The following is a 24,560-nucleotide window of genomic DNA, read 5'->3' as shown; positions in this document are numbered from 1 at the left end:
AGTCCCCACAAACCCAGATACTGGTTTTATAACCTGTGGTCTCCATCTTGCTGCAATTATCACAGAATAAGCTAAGATTATTACAGAGAAGCCCATCCAAGGGGCTGGACCTCTTTGAGTTCTATCAATCAGCTCTGAAACCACCTCCATGTTGACATTTGAGTATATGAGAAAACTAAATGTTCTTATTGTTCAGTCACATTAATTGACTATTCTGTTACTTGAAAAGGAAAAAATCCTAAATAACAGAATGTTCAACAGCTGCTAGTTGTTTATGATTATTTATGGTTTCAACCAATACTACTGCTCCCTGGCTAATCTTTGTTATCATAAGGAAGTAGGCTCTTGTCTGAAATCATCTCATTCCCTGGAGTTAGATACAAAAGTGGAATTCTGTAAGCCAGGACTTTCTTGCCTTTTTTAGAAAATAAATGAGGAACCAAATACCCATAGTGCCCACCCACTTCCTTATTGTATCTCTAAAACCCTGGGAAACCATACAAACAATGGTACATTTGGCTTGTGAAGTCTTTCAGTATTTAATTGATTTTTAAGACCTGGTAGAAAACAAGCAGGTGCCCTGCATCAAACTCAGTGCTAAGAAGTTGGCTCTAACCAAGCGAACTCAATAAGCAAACTCTTCTTGAAGGTCTCCCCAGCTGAACTTTGCCCCTTCCACTGTCCACGCTGGAATGGGTTGATATCTGCCTTTTGTGAGAATGTCCTTAAATGTTGATTGACATCACTTGTTCTGTAACACTCCAGATAGATTATTCATTTTCAGACTTCTTCAGTTATCCCCATGCCTGTTATGATACATTAAGTCTACTCATCTCCCCTATAGCAGCCACTATTTTATATCAAAAACTCTTAGCAAAAAAAATACATACATTATTGTAGTACATATTAGATGTTTTTATCATGGTATATAAGAAAAAACTGAAGAAATGGTTGGAGGTAGATATTGTTTTTCTGAAAGCTTTTGTATGAAAGGCTGGTAATATGCCCTACCACTTACATACCCTGTGTATCACTCATATCCCTAAAAAAAAAAAAGGCACACTTAAATTAGATCAAAATGAGATAAAAGGATTTATCAGAACCCATGACAAATGTGTAAGTGTTGGGTAACACCAAGGGGCAATGCAGTAACTGGGAGCAGTAGCAGCCAAGTCACTACCACCCTTTAGGGCAGAAGGAAGAAGGACTTGAGAGAGAGTTGAATACTCTAGAGATCCTGCCCTTGGGGTGACCTTCTGTAAAGGGACACAGCTAGCCAAGGGCAATTTTCCATGGGAAGATTTAAAACTTTGTCCTCATTGTCCTTTTCTCTGATGTTAGACTGTTCTCCCCACCCACCCACTTCCCATTGTTCAACTCCAGTCAGAATCCAGAGGCCATGATAACCCTCATGATGAAGTCCATACACTTCAGCCTAGAAGGGGGGAGGGAAAGATAATGCATCTGGAGAGGCAAATCCCAGGGGCAAAACGAAGACATTGAAAAGAAAGGCACTGAAAGGGAGCTGGTTCACTTTCCGTAAAGTATGCTTCATTGTGCAAATCTCAGCACCTACATTTGCTTGACTATCAGGTCCCTTCAGACTTAAAGCCAGTGTTAGGCCTCTAGAACACTATCAGAGACTTGGGTTTGGGTAAAAATAGGAGAAAACAATGAGAGGAAGAGACATTGGCGAGAAATCAAAATGAGAAGGCAATTTCCCTATGTGTCAGTTGTGGCAACTTTTTATTTTCTTTTTTAAAAAATGTTTTCCCTTTGAAAAAGATGTTTCTAGATCTCGGCTATAGAAAAAGACAGCACTTCACCTATTCTTACCTTGATGCTTCAGTGGCAATAGCTGGAACGGGTATATATATATGACAAAGCAATGCACATAACTTTAAGGATAATCCAATTCTACATGCATGAAAGGGCATTAATCATTTCTACCGCAATATATTTTATCTACATATCTAACTTTTTAGAAACTCCCTGGCAAAGAAATTGACTAATTCAATATTGCCTAACATCTGCATTTGGTTAAAAACAACCTTTAGTACTTAAACTGCTCAAGTATATTCTGTGTGTTTTTAATTAATTTTTACTTGGTCAAGATCACATTGATTTTCTTTTTCAAAAATTGATACATGACATTTAAGGCTAACTCCCCAATGAATTTCATTCCTTCTACTCTCACTAAAATCCCAGTTTGCTACCATCTCTTTCTAGACCATTTATCCATGCTTTTGAAATATTGTATAGAGATACATATTGCATGGAAATTTTGTCATATTACATAAATTTCGCTGCACCATGTATCAAATTTGTTTTTCTCTCAAAAAAATACCACAATTTACTTACTAATCCATGAATTGATGGGCATTTTAGTTGATTTTAGTTTATGCTGGAGAATAAAGACAATGCTGTGATGAATACTTTTCTATGTGTCATTTCCTATGTTCATTTTCACAAGGTAATTAGAAAGATTGCCTTTGACTCCAATTTAAGTGCAGTAAAAAAAAAATCTCTGAAGTTGGTTTGCTTGGCCTAGAAGTGGTTTTGTTATTTCTGTTACAACAAATTCCTTACCCTTCTATAAAATGATACTCCTCAAATCAATGGTCTAATTCCCATTTCTCTGGAAATGTACCTGGCTTTAGTGATTTCCTTGATCAACAGGGTGCAGCACAAATGATGCTCTTCAAGGTCTAAGACTGGACCCAAAGAAGACACCTTGCAGCTTTCACTTGGGCTTTCACCCTTGAAACACCAGCTCCAAGAAGGCCATTCTCTAACAAGTATGGAACTCTATGACTCCCTGCTTTGAGGAAGCCCAAACCAGCCATGTGAATAAGTCATGCCAGCTCAGTGAGAGGTCTGCTAGTCTATATATGTATATATACCCGTTCCAGCTATTGTCACTGAAGCATCAAACATGCTCTGAGTGAAAAACCATCTTGTATGCTCCTCTAGGGCTAGTTTTTGTATAACTCCAATCCTAGTTGCCATTTGGCTGTAACTAAGAAACCCCAACAAGAACTACCTAGCTTAGCCCAATTAACACATAGGACCATGAGACATGGTAGAAGATTTTTTTTAAGTACTAAATTTTGAAAATTTTAATGTAGCCACAGATATATGAAATAGTAACATATGCTAATTTTCATTTTAAACATTTATTTACTTATTTGAACTCATAGTTACTGAAGAGAGGGAGAGAGAAAGATCTTCCATCCACTGGTTTGCTTCCCAGATGGCAACAAAGGCCAGGGAAGAACCAAGCAAAAGTTGGGAGCCAGGAGCTTCATCTAGGTCTCTGATATGGGTAGCAGGGCCCAAACATTTGGACCACCCTCCTCTGCCTTTTCCAGGCTATTAGCAGGGAATTGGATTGGAAGTGGAGCAACTAGGACTCAACCAGTGCCCATATGTGATGCCAGTGTCACAGACAGTGGCTTTACCCACTATGCCACAATGCCAGCCCCTAATTTTCATTTTTAATAAATACTACCCAGTAGCCTGATAAGATGGTCATGTTTTTTCTTCTCCTACCACCAGTATGGAGTTTCTATAGCCCAACATTTTTGAATGAGGAAGCTTATGAGGCTGTGCTCCCATCAGCTAGATCAGAAGTTGAGCAGCCTGAACCCAAATCAGTGCTCTGATATGGGATTTTGTCACTGCTTGTGGCAGCCCAGCTCCCCAAGTCACAATGCTGGCCCCACCCTTTATACTTTCTAAACTCAAAGAAAGCTTTGTAATCTCCATCTATAATAAGAAAGTTGTATTATTTCTCTTGTGCTTAACACATGGACAGGGAAGACATTTTCCTTCCTTTCTTAAGTAAATGGGTCAAGGAACTTCTTTCTATACTCAAAACTCTGTAAACATCTCATGGTAACTGTAATGCTGGATCAGCTGGGATCTCAACTTTGCAGACCAGGATGTTCCAAAGCAATGTCTGAAAAATAACACTGGGTCATTTTCTGTTGGTCAGTATGAGGCCAACCTCACATGCATGCATGCAGGGAGAGAACTCAACTCAAGACAGACATGATTCTAAATATATAACTCCACTGTGTTTATCTATCAAATCCAATTAAATACAGAAAACCCAGCCACTGAGAGAAAATGACTACAGAGAACTGGGTCAACACTGCTCTGTGAAAATTTCTTCTGGGCCAATCAGAAGGTCAGTCCAATTATTTTCAGTGATTTGGAGGGTGACAGAAAGTCTATCCTTCAATCCCATCACTTAAGTACTTGCAGCTAGACAGTTGCAGTGCTGAGCCTATAGAATATGGTATTGCTGGCATGGAGAGAGGCTGTCCAGGAAAACCGATCCATTTTGTGCCATTCTTTCTTTATGCATCCAGAAAAATCCATTATTCTGCTTGTCTATTTTTTCTATGAAATAACCTCCCAAATGTTATTATTTTATAATAAATAAGTCATTCTTATTTAAAGTAATGCAAAATGGAATTATGTGTTCCTCAAATCCATCCCTCATGGTCCCCACTTTCTTTTAATTATATCAATTTTGGCAGTGGCATGATTTTTCCCCCAGACATGGTTGTTTCCATATGTTTTTAGATGATTATATCCAATGCAGACCTGTAAACTTCATTAGTCAACTTTTCATCACAACAACTGTAATAACTGATAGGAGCTTCTTAAGAAGGAAGGTTTTTTCTGGTTAATAGTTTTAGAGACTCACAGTCCAAATTTGGTTAGCCCCATTAGTCTGACATTTGTTGAGAATGATGGGTGGTGGAACACATGTGGATGGAGGATCATATAGCTATCCAGAAAGCAAAAGAGAGAGAAGCTAGGGCCAGACCGCTTTTCTCACCAACTCTCTTGGGAACTACCTTTGTATGACATGCCTCTCAATGAACTAAATATCTCCCACTAAGTTCACCTCCCAGATACCATAACTGGATTGAGCTTCCATCTTAATCTATCAACCATTAACATTAACCCATTAACCATTAAAATGAGATCTTGGGGACCAAGTCCTTAATACATGGGCCTTTATAGGACTTGCAAAACACTATCTAAATCATAATAGCATTGTTATTCTATGTGTCATTGATGGACAAATATGGGATAATAATATTGCTTTAAAACTGTCATTTTTCACTTAGCCATAACTTATGGATGCTTGCCATAGAGTCTCTATCTCATTTGTCCTTCTTTAGAAACTTCACAGTGTTCCACTTTCTCACTGCTTTCTGAAGAGATTTGTAGAAACTTGTTGAAGACAAGTAGATTGTCACATTTTTATTCCAGTAATTTATACCAGCATGAAACCAGAAACCATAACATATATATGACATATATATAACTTAAAAGCAGAAGTAAGCAACCAATAGTTTGGAAATGGAAAAAAAAAAAAAGAAATACCAAAATAGTAGATTGTGTGTGAGTCTTCTAGTAGTTAACTCAGGCCAGGTAAAAACAAGGAGTGACACAGGCAATGCTGGCAATTTTCATCTTAGCATCAATATGCTAACAAGCAATATGGTAATATATTAGCTCAATATGCTCCAGAACACTGATATGACCACCACTTCTTTGAGGACACACAGTGTTGTTACTGCAATGATTTTGATGACATTCATTAAATGAGATTATACGTTCTCTTACCCTGAGGCACGCTGCACTGAATCATGTTCTATAAAATGGAGCTGAATACAGGAATCTTGTTGCTATCACATGGCCTTTCAGTAGGCAGGTGTTATGCTTCATTGACATTACCATTAATAAAGATACTAACCATGGTGAAATCCAACTCTCAACATCACAGTCATCAGAAAATTTTACTTACCCTCTGAAGAGCATTTATTTATTGAAACTAGTATTAACAACAACAACATAACAAAATAAACTCTGGTTTGTACTGAAGGTCTTGAGTAAAAACAGATTTCTTATGGTCACTATATTTTATATATCACAGGTGAGGCAACAAATTATAAACAAAAGATATCTAAGAAGCTTTCCAGGAGTGAATTTGAGACCTGCTCAGGATTAACTCTATGGCAACAGTCCACAATTAATGGTCAAGTGGAAAAAGATGGTTGACTACTTCAATAAACCAAAATAATTTAGTAACACTGAAAAACGATCTGGCTCTCCAATTCAGATTAACTGCTATCAAAGGGAAACAGAGGCTGCTGGGAAAGCAACGAGCCTGAGTATGTATTTCCTTCAAAAATGAACATGGTTAAGGTCAACTCAGTCCCCTGGGCACTCTGCTAGCAACTGTCCAAAAGGAAGAGGAGAACCATAAGTTAATGAAATAAAAACTCTGAGCATCCAAAACAGATGCTACAAAATCAAAACATTAAATATTGTGAAATGTATTCGTGAGGCACTGAAGCCTTCAGGCAGAATTGTGTAATTTAGAGACAATTTTTGAAAGCTTGCTTATCACTGATCCACCAGATGCACAAATATCAACATAGGGATACAAGAAGTATGAAAAAGCAAGGCAATATGGTGTCTCCAAAGGAGCACAATAATGCTTTAGTAATAGACTCCAAAGGAAAGGAGAGTGACAAAATCCCTGACAAAGAATTCAAAAGAATGATTATAAGGATATTATTCAAGGAGATACAAGAAAATACAGGCAGTTGAACAAAAGAAAACAATGCAGAATGTGAATGAGAGTCTCAGCAAAGTGATAGAGATCTTGAAAAGGAACAAAACAGAAATCTTTCTAAAGAATAACTGGGCTGGCACCGCAGCTCACTAGGCTAATCCTCCGCCTGCGGTGCTGGCACACCGGGTTCTAGTCCCCGTCGGGGTGCCGGATTCTGTCCCAGTTGCCCCTCTTCCAATCCAGCTCTCTGCTGTGGCCCAGGAGGGCAGTGGAGGATGGTCCAAGTGCTTGGGCCCTGCACCCACATGGGAGACCAGGAGAAGCACCTGGCTCCTGGCTTCGGATCGGTGCAGCACACCAGCTATGGCGGCCATTTTGGGGGGTGAACCAATGGAAAAAGGAAGACTTTTCTCTCTGCCTCTCTCTCATGGTCTAACTCTGCCTGTCAAAAAAAAAAAAAAAGAATAAATATGTCAAATTATATACTTAAAAATCTCAACAACAGATTTGAAGCAGAATTAAAAATCTGAATTTATAAATAAACCTTGTAAAATATCTCAGACAAAAAAAATAAGACGAAGATACCTTCAAGACCATTAAACAGAGAAATATTCAGATGGAAGGGGTCCTCCCTGAAGGAGAAGAAAAGAGTAAGGGTAAAGAAAACCTGCAAAAAAAAACCCTGAAAAGTCACCCAATATGGAAAAATATATAACATTCAAGTACAGGAAGCCCATGGGATTCCAATTAGACTGACCGCAATCATGTATTATAGTCAAACTCTCAAATGTACATCACGAAGATAGCATTCTGACACTGTAAGAGGAAAATGAAGAATCAAATTTAATAGAACCTTCATTAGACTAACTGCACATTTCTCGGCTGAAACTTTACAGGCTAGGAGGAAATGAACTGATATATTCCACATTCTGAAAGAGAAAATTGTCTCCCAAGAATAATACAGCAAGGAAAGCTATCCTTTATTAACAAAGAAGAAATAAAGACTTTCCAAGACAAACAAAAAATGGAGGAATTCATCACCGACAGTCCAGTATTGCAAAAGATGTTTAAGGTCCTACACACAGGACCAAAAGAGAAAACTGCCATCACGATCATAGTTGTGGCCTTGAACTCACTACTTTCATCAACAGGTAAATCATCCAGAACCCAAATCAGTAAGAACCAACCATTTAGTCACCAACTGCTGCCTCACAGTGTCTGCACTGACAGGAGACTGAAATAGGGAATAGAGTTGAGACTTGAACTCAGATACTCCAGTGTGGGATATGGGCGTCTTAACCAGTATTTAACCACTAGGCCAAACACCTGCCAAGAGTATTCTTAACTTTTCTTTCTGAAAAATATGAACAGCCTATAAACTGATACAAAGTAAACTATACTTTGAAAAAAATAAACATCAGAATTAAATGACTATAGATCAAATGAACCTAAAAGATATTTGTGGAACATTCCATCCAAGATCTGCAGAAGACACATCAGCACACGGAACATTTGCCAGGAGAGGCCAAATACTAGACCACAAAACAAGACTTAAGGACAACTCGAAAGAAACAGAGGAAACGTGAAGGAAGATGTACTAACTCTAATTTCCAGCAGCTTGGGACCATTTAGTGCGGGAGCAAACAGCTCTGTTTGTTCATATTTCTTTTCACTATACTGTGAAGGAAGGCAGAAAACTGGAACAATTTTTTAAAGACTTTCACTTAAACATTGAATATTTCATTTAAATATCAGCTATGTGTGTTTGAAGCTTGCATTTTCAGAAAACTTTAATAAATTTCAACTCTGTGGTGCTTCACAAAGTGCAAACTTTTCATATCCAAGTTTATTTGGAGACAGAATGAAGGAACTTTTCGTACGTGTATAAACAGAAGTAACCTGGCATTGTGTACTCCCTTCCAAAGCACTCTATTGGCCTGTTGTATCAAAGTCTACCTACCACAGCATCCTATCCTTTGTCAATTGAAATAAGGCCCTTTGCCACACATTCCCTTAGTATGTGTATGGAAGGCTGAGCAGATCCACTGAAGCCATCCAAACAACTCTGCCTCAAAAGGTAATTAGCATGACAGAGAGCTCAGGCTTAGTCAAGTTCGTATTGCATTTCCTAGGAGAGATCTTGGAAAGGTGTTGGCAGGGAGAGGGTAGATTCAGAAAGCCTCTAGTGTAGGAGTTTTAGATTGTATTGCAAAGAACCCTGGATTCGAACAAGGGATATCAGGGATTATTTTAGGAAATAAAAGAACACCAAGCAGACTGAGGAGGTTCTATCCCAACACGCCTGCACAAAGTAACCCTGATGCCAATCATCTGTCATGCCTGGTTGTCTATAAAATTTCACTTCAACAAAGGATTCTATAGTCAAAAACAAAAGTTTTAAAATCACTCATACTGAACTAGCTATGTATGCACTACTCAAATAGTGTCAAATGTCTAAAGCTGAATGAGTTTGATAAGTAACACTATGAACACATATACTCATCAACATTTTATAAGAATAAATGAATATTTAACGACATAGATGCACTCGGGTTTCTATTGGAGAAAATGAAATGGAAGCAAGGTTTCAGAGGGAAAGAGACAGTCACACTAAATAAAAACACAAGAAAGCTCTTGTCTGAGTGATGACGACCACAAGCTGACAGCTGAGGAGCATATTCTCTGAGCCTGTCATACTAATAAAAAAATAAAGACAAAGGGGCCAGTGTTGTGGCACGGTGGGTTAGGCTTGTGACTTCAGCATCCCATATGCACACGTGTTCAAGTCCTAGCTGCTCCTCTTCCAATCCAGCTCCCCAGTAATGTGCCTGGTAAGTAGCAGAGAATGGCCCAAGTGCTTGGACCCCTACCACCCACATGGGAGATGAAAATAGAGTTCCTGGCTCTTGACTTTGACCTGGCCTAGCCCTACCTGTTACAGCCCTTTGGGGAGTGGACCAGCAGATGGAAGACCTCTCCCTCTCTCAGTAACCCACCTTTCAAATAAATCAATCTTTAAAAAAATAAAGGCAAAACAAAGTGCTAATCTGGTTTCTTAACATTGACACTGTAAAACATCCTGTAGCCAAGTAGAGCTTCTAGTGGCAGTGTAGCATCTCTTTGAAGGCAGGGACCCACTAGGCCAGAACTGGAACCTGAGACAGTCTCACCCATAGGAAGTGCTTTCCCATTCCAATGCCTTTCACTTCTGACCATAGGGAAGAGTTTTGGGTTCTGAATATTTCTGAAAGCATTGTTACCATGTAAATATTATCTTAGTGTTAAAACAAAAATGATGAATGGATCCAATAACCAGCTAGTTCTCAAAAAAATGTTATGCCTGATTATAAAAAAGAGATCAACCACACAAACAGACTCACTTTGTGTTCATGGATGGTGACTCGCCATTCAGGTCAAGAGGTGTATGAATCACAATCGAAGATGGGGTTCCCCTCATCGTGGAAACACGTAAACCAAGAAGACAAAGTAAGATTGATGCTTAAGAAGTACAAAAGCAGTAAATTAAATGTCAGAAATACTATAGGATATTCTAGATTTTGTGATGTAAGAAAAAATGGACTTGGAGATGCAGCAAAATTTATCAGCCAAAAAGTTTTCTTTTGCTTAACATATTATACCCATCTATTTTTGCAAATACATATATATATATATTTATAGTATTCAGTAGTTATTATATCTGTGCTATTTGAAACTATTCTTTAAAGCACCACATTTTCTAACTTCCCAGTGAATTAAATCAAGAAGGAATTACAATAAAAATGTGTCTTCCTCAGTTTAAATTATCACTCAAAATTTCAATTATAGTATATTAAAACCAAAATACATAATTGTTATTGAGTCTGATATTTCTCTTAGATTGTCTTGAGAAGATAAAATGTGAGGAATAAATGAGATAAAAATCTCATTGTGCCCAAGAAATTTTTTCATTAAGTATGTGGGAACTTGTAAATAAATCATCATTATGCTTCTTTTCTTTCTTCATTTATTAACAGCATAGATTCCTCCTCTCCCTACCTAATTTCTCGGACTTGAGTTTTTCATTAAATGAGCCAAAAGAAACATTTATATCCCTAGCTGGATTTTTGCCTAATCCTTTTACTTGTCTTCTTTTCCTTCCTATGAATTATTAGTTACAAATGAAAGTATAAAATCTCCCTAATCATCCAATATTTTGTGCTCATGTTGTGGAGGTGTTGATACCTGGGGAAATACTGACCCAAGGCCCTCAAGACTTACATCTTTATTAAGGTATTTCCTTACGGTTTAAATTGCAAGTCATCACAAAAATACATATTTCACAGTGGAAAGAATGTAATAGTATCCATTGAAATGTGGTGATTTTCAGTGTTCTCAATTAAAGAATTTGTCATAGAGGAGATACCTTTTCAAATTGAATTTATTCTAATGTTTTGAGGATTAGACATAAAAGTGATCACATTAGTATTGCTATTACTATTTAGTGTGTGACTCCTTCATAGCTATAATTTAGTTCCATTTACTTTAATGTGTTTTTGCATAATCTGTGTATTTACTTTCATTTAGTAAATCTTATTTAATGCTATAAACTTTGAATATAAGAAGGCATTTATGTGTTTTTCTTTAAAATGCAGTTACCCTTGCCATGGATAGCCACAGAATTGGCACTGAGAAGCTATCTGTGAAATTAGGTTCCATCAGCCCTGCAATTGTTTGAATATTTCCATATCTCATATTGCATGGGCCCAGTCGAACAGAATTAAATTTCATAAATAGCAAACTGCACTGTGCTTACTCAGGTTCTCACCCCTTTATGAAAGAAGTTTATCAAGAAGTAGTTTTCATAAAGAGGTAGTGATAATAGCACATATTTGTGTTCATATCAAATATGACTATTTGGGTTATGTTCAAATGGGTAGGTCTGGAAAGCTGACACCAACTCTTAGACTGTGTTGGCAATGCCAACAGAAACTATAACTTAGTTATCACTGGATCCCTATAGGCAACTACAGTGACTGGCACATAGTAGGTGATGGAACAAGGACATAAGCCTCAGCCACTCTTGCTCATTGCCCAAAAGAGATGAACATTGGAATGTATCCCTTGCCCTTGAACCTCAGTTGGGTCTCATATCCTATTGCCTTCATACCCCTGTCCCCAAGGCCACCTGAAAGACCAGTTGCTCAGAACACTTGGAAGACTAGTTCTAGGAATGCCCCTCTGCCTGCCACCCCCTACCCCCACCACCATCCCTAGTCCTCTTTAAATAGTAAAAGGCCTGGCCCCCTGGCGGTTGGAGCCTTCTGCCCCACGTTCCCTCAATGTGCAGGTGGGCAATTAGCCACCCACCTCTGTGAATTTATTTGCTCTGAATAAATTCAGTCTGGCTGTAAATTCATACACTGCCTCCTCGCTATTCTTCAACTCTTTTTCTAATAGTAGGTACTCAATAAATGTTGAATACGCTTATGATCTCTAAAAAGAGAACGCATGGCATCCTGTTCAGAGGATTAACAGGGTAAAATTGTTTCAGTCCTAACCATAGGGACTTAGTATACTGCAACCTTCCAGGATATTAATAGGTGATGTTTGATTAGCTGGGAAATTAGTGGTAGAAGGGATGTATCAGGGTTTAAGAAATGGCACCACTGGGATATGTGTGATTTTGAAGTGTACTTTTTGATGTCATTTTGGCTCTTTGAATGGTAAGGGGAAATGCCAAAATATGGAAGCAGGCTTGATAAAATAATTCCAGGAATACAGGAGCCTGGAGCAATGTAGAAGAGTCACATGAGAGTATAGTAGAAACTCTACTGGGAAAGGCGTGTGTGTGCACATGCACTTGTATGGAGGAGGTAGGTCTTGACCAGCAGGCTAGAGAGAGCAAGCTTAGCCATTAGTCCTGAGTGAATTGGAGAGGGAGGTTTTAAGTGAGGTAATGTCAAATGCAAACACAGCACAAGCAAAATTAACACAGTAGAATGAAAAATAGATTGGAGAAGGGAGACGCAGAAGTATAGGGCTTGGAACATAACAAGAACCTCTTGGAAGCTTCACTGGCGCATGAAGCCAAGGAGGCTCCCTCTGAGCAATGCTGCAGGATTTTTCATTCAGCACTTTCACTTCTAGGAATGTGTCTGGAAAAATGAAGATGTGAACAAGGATTTGTCTACCGCTCAGGGAATTGTATTCTTTAGACAATCATTAATTAAATTGTGGAAAATTACCCACCATTAGAAGTCATTCAAATGTACCTACGGAAAAGGAAAAAAATGCTCATGACATTTGAAGTGCAAAAGTATATTTGGAAACAGCATACTGAATATGATCCCAAAACATCAGTAATGCCCATTCTGTGCTACATAACATTACTACCTATATTTAGTTGATGGGATTAGATGTATTTTTTATGGTTTTCTCATATTAATAAATTATAATCAAGTCTATTTTCAATAATGATAAATACATAAAATTCTAATGTTGCAGACTAAGAAGAATAGAAACAGAGTGAACAGCAGGTATCATAATTTATTATATATTCATTGATTTTTCATAACAATGGACAGCAAGGAGAGGAAATGGTGCAGGTCCTTGCCAACAAGCTAAATTCAGAATACAAGACACTTTTGCATAGTTATAATAGATGGGGCTATAAAAACTATTCCTCTTTAAGGGAGAGTTTTCCAATGTGAAATTACAGATAGGGGAGTGGTGTTCCAAAGCCTGAAATGTTGGAAAATACCCAAAGTTAGGCAAGGGAGAAGGAAGCTGAGTGTGGGAGGAAATGTATCACCATCTCTGATTGCCAAAGCCTGGCTCAGTGAGTTCCCCGTAAACGTGATCTTTCGAAAGAATGAATTGCCGGGGGAACGGATGAGATGAGGAGAAGATGATGGGATAGGTGTTGAGAGATATGAGGACACTGCAAAAATTTGGTGGAAAATAGAATTATAAGATAATGCACATTTTCCATGACAATTTTGAAGCCCCTTCAGACAAGAATTTTAAGCAACAGAAGGTAGATAGTAGAGACTTGGCTACAGAGATACCCAAGTGAGGAAAAGTCACAAGGTTTGAAAAGTAACCAGTCTTTTTTATGAGATTTGAAGATGTTAAAGAGTGTGATTTTTGTGAATCTGGAGGGAAAGGATTATAATTACAGGAATCTCAACAAATGCCATTGGGAAGAAACAAATAAGTAAATAAGAGTAGATTTTTCACTCTAGAAGGTTGCCACTCACACAGCTGTACATTCATCTACAAACATACAAGGAAGAGCCATTAAAAGTACTGGGACAGTGGGGACAAATGTGGCAAGTAGTTCTAGGAAGTATCCAGTGATGGTATCAGTTTGGTAGGCTGTGATCTCACTAAAAAACAGCACCTCTTCCTCCAACAAATATGAAAAGGAAGAGATGAGTCACAGCAAGGCTTTGCAGTAAAGGAAAGAAAGGGTAATCTTTTTTTTTCTTTTTTTTTTCCTTCAGTATTCTTCAGTTGAAAAGTAAAATAGGATGAAACCATCTGTCAAGTTTTGCAAGGTAAAGGCATTCTTGCTTAAGAAGGGTAAAGACCATCAGAGATGCTTATAGTAAAGATAAAGTCAGAGAGAGGGCGCTCTCAGCAAAAGCCACAAAGGATACATTATTAGGCAGTAGTGGGAGTCCATTTTTATCAGCCACTACTTTATTTCTACAGCTTGTAGGCCGTAAGAAAAAAGGAAATCCTCAAGATGACCCGCAAAGACTAGCAGAAAATTGATGAGCAAGCACTTAGGATACTACTTGGAGCAAAGACATTTGGGTTATCAAGGAAGAGCTTTGATGGACCCTTCTGTCCAGGCATAGCCAAGAAGAAGGTAAATCCAGAAGAAAGCCACATGACTAGATGGACTGGGAGAAGTTCAGTCTGGCAGAGACTGTTCACAAAACCGGTTTCTTTTTTCAAATGACCACATATCCTGATGCATTTCCCAATATGACTTACAACTAGATATGGTCAATGACTGGGTTCCAGAAAATGGAACGAGAATGGGTGTTACCTGCCAAGTGGGGGCTGAAATGGTTAAAATGTGAGGATATCTTTCATATCATCTCTATTTATCATGTTCAAACTAAATTTTCAAGAGCCTAGAGACAAGTGAGACCACAAAACAGAAGTAAACTGGATCATATGGATTACATGAAGTATCCAATCATAAATACCCATGTGAATGGACTATGACATGTCCAGATACATGAAAAATAAATTTGTGTGACAACAAGCCATTGAGATTTGGAATTTTTATCTATTACTTCAGATGTTATCCCTTTAAACATTTTTTAAGCTATTGGCAATCCATAGTTACTAACTGGAAGAATCTGTAGATTTAGAAACACAGGTAGAAAAGAAGAAACCCAGGTTAGTGCTGCTGTTGGTCAAAGGGTGCCAAGAGGTATCCACGACTAGTAAAGCAGGGAGATGCCCTGCAGAAACTGTCTAAACTTCATCATCAGAAAAGATAAGTACAGCACACAGGACCAGAAGAATTGGACTAGTTAGGTGTCTACTGATGAAACTGAAGCTCAGTTTTTGAAAACCTTGCTCAGTGAAACATCCTGGGTCAGATGAACAGGACTTCTAGCTGTAAGAATCCAAAATTTTCATTGTGATTTGCAAGAAATCAGAATAGTTGCTTTCACCCTGGGGTGGCGGGTGGGGAGTTATAATTTTGCTGCTCAGGGGACACTTGGCAATCTCTAGAAAATATGTCACAACTGAGGGGTAGGGTCCTATCAGCGTCCAGTTGGTAGAGGTCAGAGATGCTGCAAAACATCCCGTGAGGCCCAGGACAGCTCCCTACAACAACAAACAGATGCAAAACCTGGTTTAACATGTCAAGTCACCATCCATAATAAATACTTGGTTTCTAATTTTAACAAAACCAAATTTCTAATTGTAAACCTAATCAAAAGCTAGTCTGAAGTTGACAACAGCCTATCATTTTAGCATATTTATTTTTATAAAATCCCATTCTGTCTAGAGGGAAGCCATATGGAGAAAGACAATCTTTCCAATAAAGTATGTGTTAATTGAAGAAAGGCCCTGGGAGTTTGGCTTATCTCTACAAAATTGCACACCACTGAAAAGAGATTTACCAAGGACAAAAGTCACTGCACAAATCAATAATCCCCTGGGGGAAAAATGCTTAGCTCTATATGGATATTCTGTATTCACTGTAAGATTCATAAGCATCTGCCATATTGGTGGCCCCTTGTAGAAAAGGAATAGGACAAATCCCTACTGTGTCAAAAAGATTCAGAGAGTTTTCTGGCTGACATGAACAACAACCGAAAGTAAAATTGTTGGAGGAATCTGTTTTGCAGGTGGAACCGGAGGACAGAGGAGGACAAAGGATATGTCATTGGCAGTCGAGAACTAGGCTGGTTAGACTTCATGCTGCCTTCTTGAAAATGCCCTCCTATCCTTCTTTATTGTGAATGCTGACTTGCTAGGGAGAATTTAGCTTCTCCTGTCTTTATTTTGTTCTCATTTTTAGTAGCAAGAAAATGATTGTGTATCCTATTAATTCCGACAGGAGTACACATTTAAATACTACATAGCAGTTTATGTAGATTTATATTCATGCTCCATACACATCGCAGTAAATATGCTAGAAATGTTTTCAGCAACATGCCACAGTTTTCTGTTAATAACTTCAGGAAAATTCATAGAATCTATTAAATACTCTGACTTGGCCCTGTAGACACTTAGAGAACTTAATTATGGTTTAACTGTGACTTGCACATTGTTTGCTAAACATATATACTTTATTCTTGTAGGTTCCTTAGTTTTTTAGATCTTTTCTTTATATTACATTAGATAATCAGGCACCCTGAAGATGTTTCTGCTGAGAGGACAATTAATGGCATAACTTATGTTACTATAAGATCACTAGAACAGCTGATTGAGCAATACTTAAGTATGCCTTACAAATTTATAAGTAAAATAACTATCCATTTTGTCATATAACATACTTTATATTAGTATCTATATGATAAATCCATCTTTATAGTTTCAAGACTTATGTAAGATTAATATTATGTAACAATTTCCCAAGCCATGAAATGTTAGAAACACAAAGAGAAAGATTTGCAGGGAGACAGAGAGACCTTCCATATGCTGTTTTATTTCACAAATGCTCACAACAGCCAGCTGTGTTTAGACTAATCCAAAACTCAGAGCAGGGAGCTCAGTCCAGATCTCCCCCATGGATGGCAGTAACCCAATTACTTGGGTCATCATCACAGCCTCCCCAGAACTGCTTTTCCAGTAAGCTAGAGCTGGGAACAGGGGCCAGGATTCAACCCCAGGTACTCTGATATGGGACACAGGTGTCTTAACCAGCTTCTAGTCTAAATATCCAGGGGTTTCCTTTCAATGTCAATAAGCAAACATTTAACAAATGTTAAATATATGTCTAAATAGGTCAATATATATGTCTAAATATATGTCAAATATATGTCTAAATAGGTTTATGAAAGCAAAAGAAGGGACAGGAGAGAGGGGTGAGGGGCCTTATTTCCTAAATAAGGAGAAAATGTTTGAAAAACTCAAAAATGGGAGTTTAGAGATAGCTGAAAAGAAAAGTGGCAAAAAAAAAATTAGTTGAGGAATATAGATGTCCAAAAGGCAAATTGATGAGGATTAAAAGAAACTATATTCAGCCCACTCGCTGTAAAGAGGTTTAATTGATTTAAGGGAAAAATGAAATTCAGTGGAAACCTCTAATCCTGACCAAAAAAAGTGGCAAGAGAGCTCATTAGCAGTGTTGCAAGGAGCTTGAGTCTATTTTGCAAAAATACATTAATATAAACAGTTTTAGGATTTTTCTATTTTTTTATTCTCTCATCTTTTTAAAGCTATTATTTATTAATCATCACATACAAATATGCATTTTGGAGATAAAATACCTGATTAGGTTTTGTGAATAAATGGGAAAAATCTTATCATTGCTTTGAATTATTTCCAAAAGTTGATTTCACCTGAATTATTCAAGCATTCACATGTCAGTCACAGCTCTGAATTCTGTCACCCTGCTCACTTGGCAGCATTCTTGGTTGAATTTTAATAAAAATTGGACAAGGTTAACTTTCTAAAAATGTAAATTATTAGTGCGTGTGGAGTTTTTTACTCAAAGCTCTAAATTAAGGATTAGAAATGTTCAACGATAGGTCCATATAATACAAGATTGTGAGGTGTTAGAAGGGTTAATAGGCACTTAGGAAAGTCCCCTGTGGGAATAAGGAAACAGGTGTTCCTTATTGATGGTGAAACCTGCTATCCTCTGATGAGACGAAAGACATTGCCCCAAGAAAGTGAAAAGATTTGACAGTCAGAAAGCACAATATATCCTACATCCACAGGTAACCATATGAGAAACTAGGCTCTGGCATCATACCAGAACATCCCACAAAGCAGCAGGTCTCAAGCACTTCGTAATCAGTCAGGTAGGGGTAACCTGCCTTAACTGATCAGTTCAATAATATTTCTCAACTGTCATATCTCCCAAATGGTCAACATGGTGACATTTGTTAACGGGTCAGGAACCATGGCCACTATGCAAGAGACATATAAAAAACAAAGCAGACCCCTGGTGTATGGAAACTATGCAGAATCGATCAATTGAGATACAGATCCTATATAAAAGTCCAGTACCCAGACATGGACAGCCGCTTCTCTTGGGGAGCCCTCCGGGCATACTGGAGTATCCATTTGTTAGTAAAAACTACTTTCACTTGCTTTGCTCAGCCCCCTTTGTTGTCTGTGTCACAATTCTTCATTGCAGTGAGACAAAGACCCGATACTGATGCCAAATTCCTAACAAGATGATCTTTTTATTTCTTTAGCCATTTTTAATTTACAGTCTAACTCAGTGCCTGAGATAACCATCCTACGTTAGGTGACTATTCATTTCTGTGTCCCTCTATTCCCAAGTTTGCTGGATTGACTTTTAATTGGTACACTTAAGTGTATAAACTATCTCCCATACAAAATAAATATACTTGAATGTTTCAAAGAAGTAGTTGTACTCAGATTAACCTTCCTAAGTGATGAGGAATTCAGAATAATCAGTATTTCCATTAATATTAATATAAAATTAGTCATGCAGATTAATAAGTCCCACAGGCTCAGGATCTAAAGGAAATTGGTTACACCTAAAATAAATTACTCTCTGAGAGCATAGGAATATCAGCAATAATTGGAATTATGACTCAAAGCAATAATACTGTAATTCTCTGCATGCCTGGTATTCACTACCACAGGATACATCTAAGTTAAAACAGAGTAAGCTAAAATGGGAAAGTGGGAAAAAATTTGATAAACTAGTTAAGTTATTTGGCAGGTCAATGAAATGCACCTTTTATAAAATGTATAAAATCTGTACGTGGTTCCATGCAGTAGAATCTCATAAACCCAGTGACAAGAGTGAGGAAGACCTACCCCAATTAGCAAAAACATGTAAGTTGTAAAGATCTTTAAATGAATGCACCCAGGTATATGGAGTAACCACAACCAGAATCACAACAAGCTATCTTCTGAAAGCCCCAAAGGAAACCTATTTTAATGACTAGGAGAGAAAGATTTGCAATTAGCATATTCATTATTTATATGTAAATCAATGACTCTAACAGCTGCTTAAGGGTGTTAAAAAACAATTTGTTCTATTAAGCAGTTTAAACATTCTCCTTAAAATCTTGTTTACCTGTTTAATTTGCTGAACAATGTCTTTTCTCAACCAGGGGAGGAAAGGGAAGATGCAGATTGCCCTTCTCTGCTGTTACTTCTCCTCTGAAGGCATCCCTATGTAACAAAGTAGAGAAGGAGGGGAAGGCTCAAGGTTAATATTTTGTTGACTTTCTATACTCTTTAATTAAGTGGTGCAGCAAATTCTGTTTCTGGCAAGGCTATATTTTGTAGCAGCAAAGATCATCTTTCTGCCCAGTGGTATATCTTTTCTAGAGAGGAATCCTCCAGAGCTCAAGGTAAACACAGGTGGAGACGTTAAGGCAATGTAAATGTATTCTGAAGAATAATTGGGAATCAATTGACTGTGACCTTCATCCTGGCACCTGATCAGAATCATGTCCTACAATGGATCATTGTGGCTATCCTGAAGGATTTGATGTCTGTCTCTTACTTCACAGTTTTCTTTTTTTTTAAAAAAAAAAAAGATTTATTTATTTATTTGAAAGTCAGAGTTACACAGAGGAGAAGGCAGAGAGAGAGAGAGAGATCTTCCATCTGCTGGTTCATTCTCCAACTGGTTGCAAAGGACAGAGCTGCGCCCATCCAAAGCCAGGAGCCAGGAGCTTCTTCTGGGTCTCCCAAACGGGTGCAGGGGCCCAAGGGCTTGGGCCATCTTCTACTGCTTTCCCAGGCCACAGCAGAGAGCTGGATCAGAAGAGCAGCCAGGACTAGAACTGGTGCCCATTTGGATCCCGGCACTTCAGGTCAGGGCGTTAACCCGCTGAGCCACAGCGTCCATCCCCACAGTTTTCTTATTAAATGAGACACTTGAACAGAAAGTCACTGTTGCCCCCAAGCATTGCTCTAAGATCCTTCATCATCTCTCCTATTCTCTCTGGGGGGAAACTGAAACCAAGCACCTACACAATGTCCTGAATACAGATGCTAGATAACATCAGGTCCTAGCCACAGATGGTCTCCCAGTCTCCCCCTCTTAAAATTTCTCTGGCCCGGTTTTCACTGAAATTAACTCACTGAACTGAGAGAGTAGTGCAAGTGGTCCCTAATCACATGACTCATGAGGCCATTTATTTGCCCAATAGATAGATAATTAATCTTAATTCTAGGTCTTTTCTTGATGGATTTCGTTTCCAGGAATCCTAGGCCACTAGTGACAAGTAACTGCCACATGCAAATAATCCCTAGCCTGACTGGAGTCCACTTTGCTATCTTCAAAATTCCCTAAGGGACATGATGTCACTGGTCTGTCGCTCCCCCTCTTCGTGGAGGAACGACACTAAGCCCTGCCTAGGCTTCATATCCGAGTCACGGCACCATTATGTCGCTCCCCTTCTTCGCGGAGGAACGACACAGGACCCTGCGCTGTTCTTTCGTCTGCTCGGCCCTTCCCGGGTTTGCTGCTGGTTCTTCCCGGGTTGGCTACTGACCCTTCCACCTCCGTGGAAGGGCAGTTCCCCCTGCCACTTTCCCCACTTCCGAGGGGGAGTGGCACACCGCCGGCCGGCTCTCTCGGGGGCTGCACAGGTGTTCCTCTTAGATGTTCCTGGTGCATGTTGTCTCTCTCCTCCTTTATAGTCCTTTTCCACCAATCCCAACTCTGCTACCCACACGCCGAGTACGCTGCTCTCCTCCAATCAGGAGCAGGTCCTGCTGCTTATTGGTTGAACTGGAGGCAGCTGCGTAGAAGCTGTTTCCTCCCCTCCCAGTGCCATATTGTGGGAGAGCAGATGCATAGAATAAGTCTTAATTCCAGTAACTTAGTCTAGTCCCAGTTGCTCCCAGTTGCTCCCCACACTGGTCGATTAAAGAAAGTCCACAAGCACCGTAAGGAACTTGAACACAAGCTGAACGCACACTTCTCAGCTAAAACCTAATCTCAAATCGCTGGCTTTAACACTGAGTACAGAGATGATGATGATGATGATGACGACAATGACAATTTATGGAAACCACGTTTCAAGTGACACAAAATGGTGCCCAAAGAGACTGAATCATTTTCCCAAGATCATAAAATTAATGAAAGCTAACTAAGGCTGTCGAACCAAAGTGGGCTAATCCAAAGACCATGCTCCGCTGGAGTCTCAGAAATGGAATATGCTAAAAGAAGAGTAGAAAATAGGCCAAGGTCACCTCTGAGTCCACTTTTAAAAGATGCCAAGTCCAAATCTTGTTTAAAACAGTAAATCAGGGGCTGGCACTGTGGCATAGCAGGTAAAGCCACCGCCTGCAGTGGCAGCATCCATATGGGCACCTGCTTCACTTCTGATCCAGCTCTCTGCTGTGGCCTGAGAAAGCAGTAGAAGATGCCCTAAATCCTTTGGCCCCTGGGAAACCTTAAAGACCTGGCTCCTAGCTTTGGATCAGCTCAGCTCCGGCCATTGTGGCCATTTGGGGAGTGAACCAGTGGATGGAAGGCCTCTCTCTCCACCTCTCTGCCTCTCCTCTGCCTCTCTGTAATTCTTTCTTTCAAATAAATAAATTAAAAAAAAAAAAAACGCAGTAGGCTGGCACCACGCCTCACTAGGCTAATCCTCTGCCTATGGTGCCGGCACTTCGGGTTCTAGTTCCAGTTGGGGTGCTGGATTCTGTCCCGGTTGCCCCTCTTCCAGTCCAGCTCTTTGCTGTAGCCCAGAAGGGCAGTGGAGGATGGCCCAAGTGCTTGGGCCCTGCACCAGCATTGGAGACCAGGAGGAATCACCTGGCTCCTGGCTTTGGATCAGCACAGTGTGCTGGCTGTGGTGGCCATTTGGGGGGTGAACCAACGGAAGGAAGACATTTCTCTCTGTCTCTCTCACTGTCAAACTCTGCCTGTCAAAAAAAAAAATCCACAGTAAATCAGAGACTAAAAGCTAATCCAAAATCACAGATGACGAGGACTGCAGAGGGAGTGAGGTGGATAGCAAGACAAAGGTTCAGACAGGTTTTCTTGGGCAACATCCCCTGACAGGGTCCTTTAAGATGCTTGGTGGTGGCCAGCGCTGCAGCTCACTAGGCTAATCCTCTGCCTGTGGTGCCGGCACCCCGGGTTCTAGTCCCGGTCGAGGTGCCAGATTCTGTCCTGGTTGCTCCTCTTCCAGTCCAGCTCTCTGCTGTGGCCTGGGAAGGCAGTGGAGGATGGCCCAAGTGCTTGGGCCCTGCATCAGTGTGGGAGACCAGGAGGAAGCGCCTGGCTCCTGGCTTCAGATCGGCGCATCACGCCAGCCATAGCGACCATTTGGGGGGTAAACCATCGGAAAAGGAAGACCTTTCTCTCTGTCTCTCTCACTGTCAAACTCTGCCTGTCAAAAAAAAAAAAAAAAAAAAAAAACTTGGTGATAATCTTGAACACAAACTCCAAGAGTTCCCACCAGAAATTAATCCATAATTTCTTTACCACCAATGCTTTGCCTAATGATATTACAACTGAGCTTAGTCACAAAGTACTAAAAAGCACTGAGATAGTCACTGCTTTTCCCACAAGTGTCATTTACCAAATACGGTGGGTTATAAAGGCACTTCTTGGTTGGGTGAAAGAGGAAGGCACTCCTGCCAACATAGCCTAGTGGTTAAGTCACATCCTACATTGAAATGTCAGGATTCAATCCCCAACTCTGGCTCCTGACTCCAGCTTCTGCTAATGTGTACCCTGGAAGGCAGTGGTTATGGCTCAAGTACTTGAGTCCCTCCAATCCCACAAGGGAGACCTGAATTGAGTTCCAGGATCCTAGCTCCAGCCTTGGCCCAGCCCTGACTTTTGCAATTATTTGGTAGGGGGTGGGGGTGAACCAATAGATAGAATGCTCAAGGACATACATGTGTACTCTCTCTGCCTCTGAAATAAATTTTGAAAAATCATGAGTCTATAAGAATGATTTCCTTGGTGAAACTCTTCACCCTTACAATGCCATAATATTTGCAAACAAGGAATTTTCAAGTGCTTTGGATAATGTACTTCTCCATGAACCTAGAAGAGAAATATAACCCTGAGTTACTTATAACTGTCACACTTTCTCTACCATCTTAATGTGCAGACACCTTTTAATGCCTTTTTTGGCAAATGTTAAAAATAACTGGGATCTCAGATAAATCTTAAATTATATTTGGAAATAGTGACCACAGTGAACTTTACTGAAGAATTCACAAAAATTTATACAGTATCAACTTCAGTTGCCTGTATTAGAAGAACATCTTTCAGAAAAATATACACTGTTTTGTGTGTTCCACAAAACTCTCTTTAACTTATCTTGGCCATACTAAATACTGCATATTCATGGGACACACAAAATCAGCAGACAGTGAGATTTCTAGTTAGAAGTTAGAAATTTAACTACCCCAAAGTCTTCTGACTCCCAACCATTCACTCTTTATACTATTTTTTTTTTTTGACAGGCAGAATTAGACAGTGAGAGAGAGAGACAGAGAGAAAGATCTTCCTTTTTCCATTTTGGTTCACCCCCCAAGTGGCCTCTATGGCCAGCGCATTGCGGCCAGCACACTGCGCTGATCTGAAGCCAGGAGCCATGTGCTTCTCCTGGTCTCCCATGGGGTGCAGGGCCCAAGCACTTGGGCTATTCTCCACTGCCCTCCCGGGCCATAGCAGAGAGCTGGACTGGAAGAGGAGCAACCAGGACAGAATCCAGTACCACAACTGGAACTAGAAACCGGGATGCCAGCGCTGCAGGCAGAGGATTAGCCTAGTGAGCTGCGGCGCCAGTCCAACCATTCACTCTTAACCTTTATTTTTTAATTTTATTTATTTGAAAGGCAAAGAAAGTAAGAAGGTGGGGTAGGGGAAAAGAGAGATTTTTATTTTCTAGCTCATTTCCCCAAAAGCATCCAACAGCCATACCAAATCTAGGAGTCCAAACCCAATCCAGATCTCCCCCTTGGGTGTCAGGGACCCAAGTACTTGAGCCATCTTTTGCTGCCTCCCAGGGTGTGCATGAGCAGGAAGCTGAAATTGGGGATGGAGCTGCTATCTGAACCCAGGCACACCAATATAGGATGCAGGTATACCAATGAGCATCTTAACCACAGGCCAAATGTTTGCCCCTCACTCTTGATTCACACTGGACTAAACAAACTGATTTACTAAGGTAAGCACTTTTGACTCTTTCTACCCATATGAGTGAGTGAACAGAGTTCAAGGTAAAGGGTAAAACTAGCTGGTTTTAGGAATTGCGCAAAATGAAAACTAGGAGACTAGAAGGGAATAGAGACAAGATTCAGA

At 39.6% G+C, this 24,560-nt stretch overlaps 1 long non-coding RNA gene across 4 annotated transcripts in view; it reads right to left on the bottom strand.

Annotated features, from left to right (window-relative positions):
• LOC149127199 (uncharacterized) overlaps nt 1–24,560 on the bottom strand; it is a 44,840-nt gene that overhangs the window by 8,110 nt on the left and 12,170 nt on the right. For 3 of the 4 annotated variants that reach the window (XR_016232860.1, XR_016232858.1, XR_016232861.1), the window contains one exon: nt 19,347–19,444. This is a non-coding gene — a long non-coding RNA (uncharacterized LOC149127199). Of the gene's footprint in view, nt 1–13,788; nt 15,440–19,346; nt 19,445–24,560 lie in introns of those variants that run through there. The other variant, XR_016232859.1, reaches the window with a different exon arrangement.

Source organism: Oryctolagus cuniculus, chromosome 4, assembly GCF_051225735.1.
Source record: "Oryctolagus cuniculus isolate XC-2025 breed Fujian yellow rabbit chromosome 4, ASM5122573v1, whole genome shotgun sequence".
In the NCBI taxonomy this organism is placed as follows: Eukaryota; Metazoa; Chordata; class Mammalia; order Lagomorpha; family Leporidae; genus Oryctolagus; species Oryctolagus cuniculus.
This window is presented reverse-complemented; position numbering and strand designations above follow the sequence as displayed.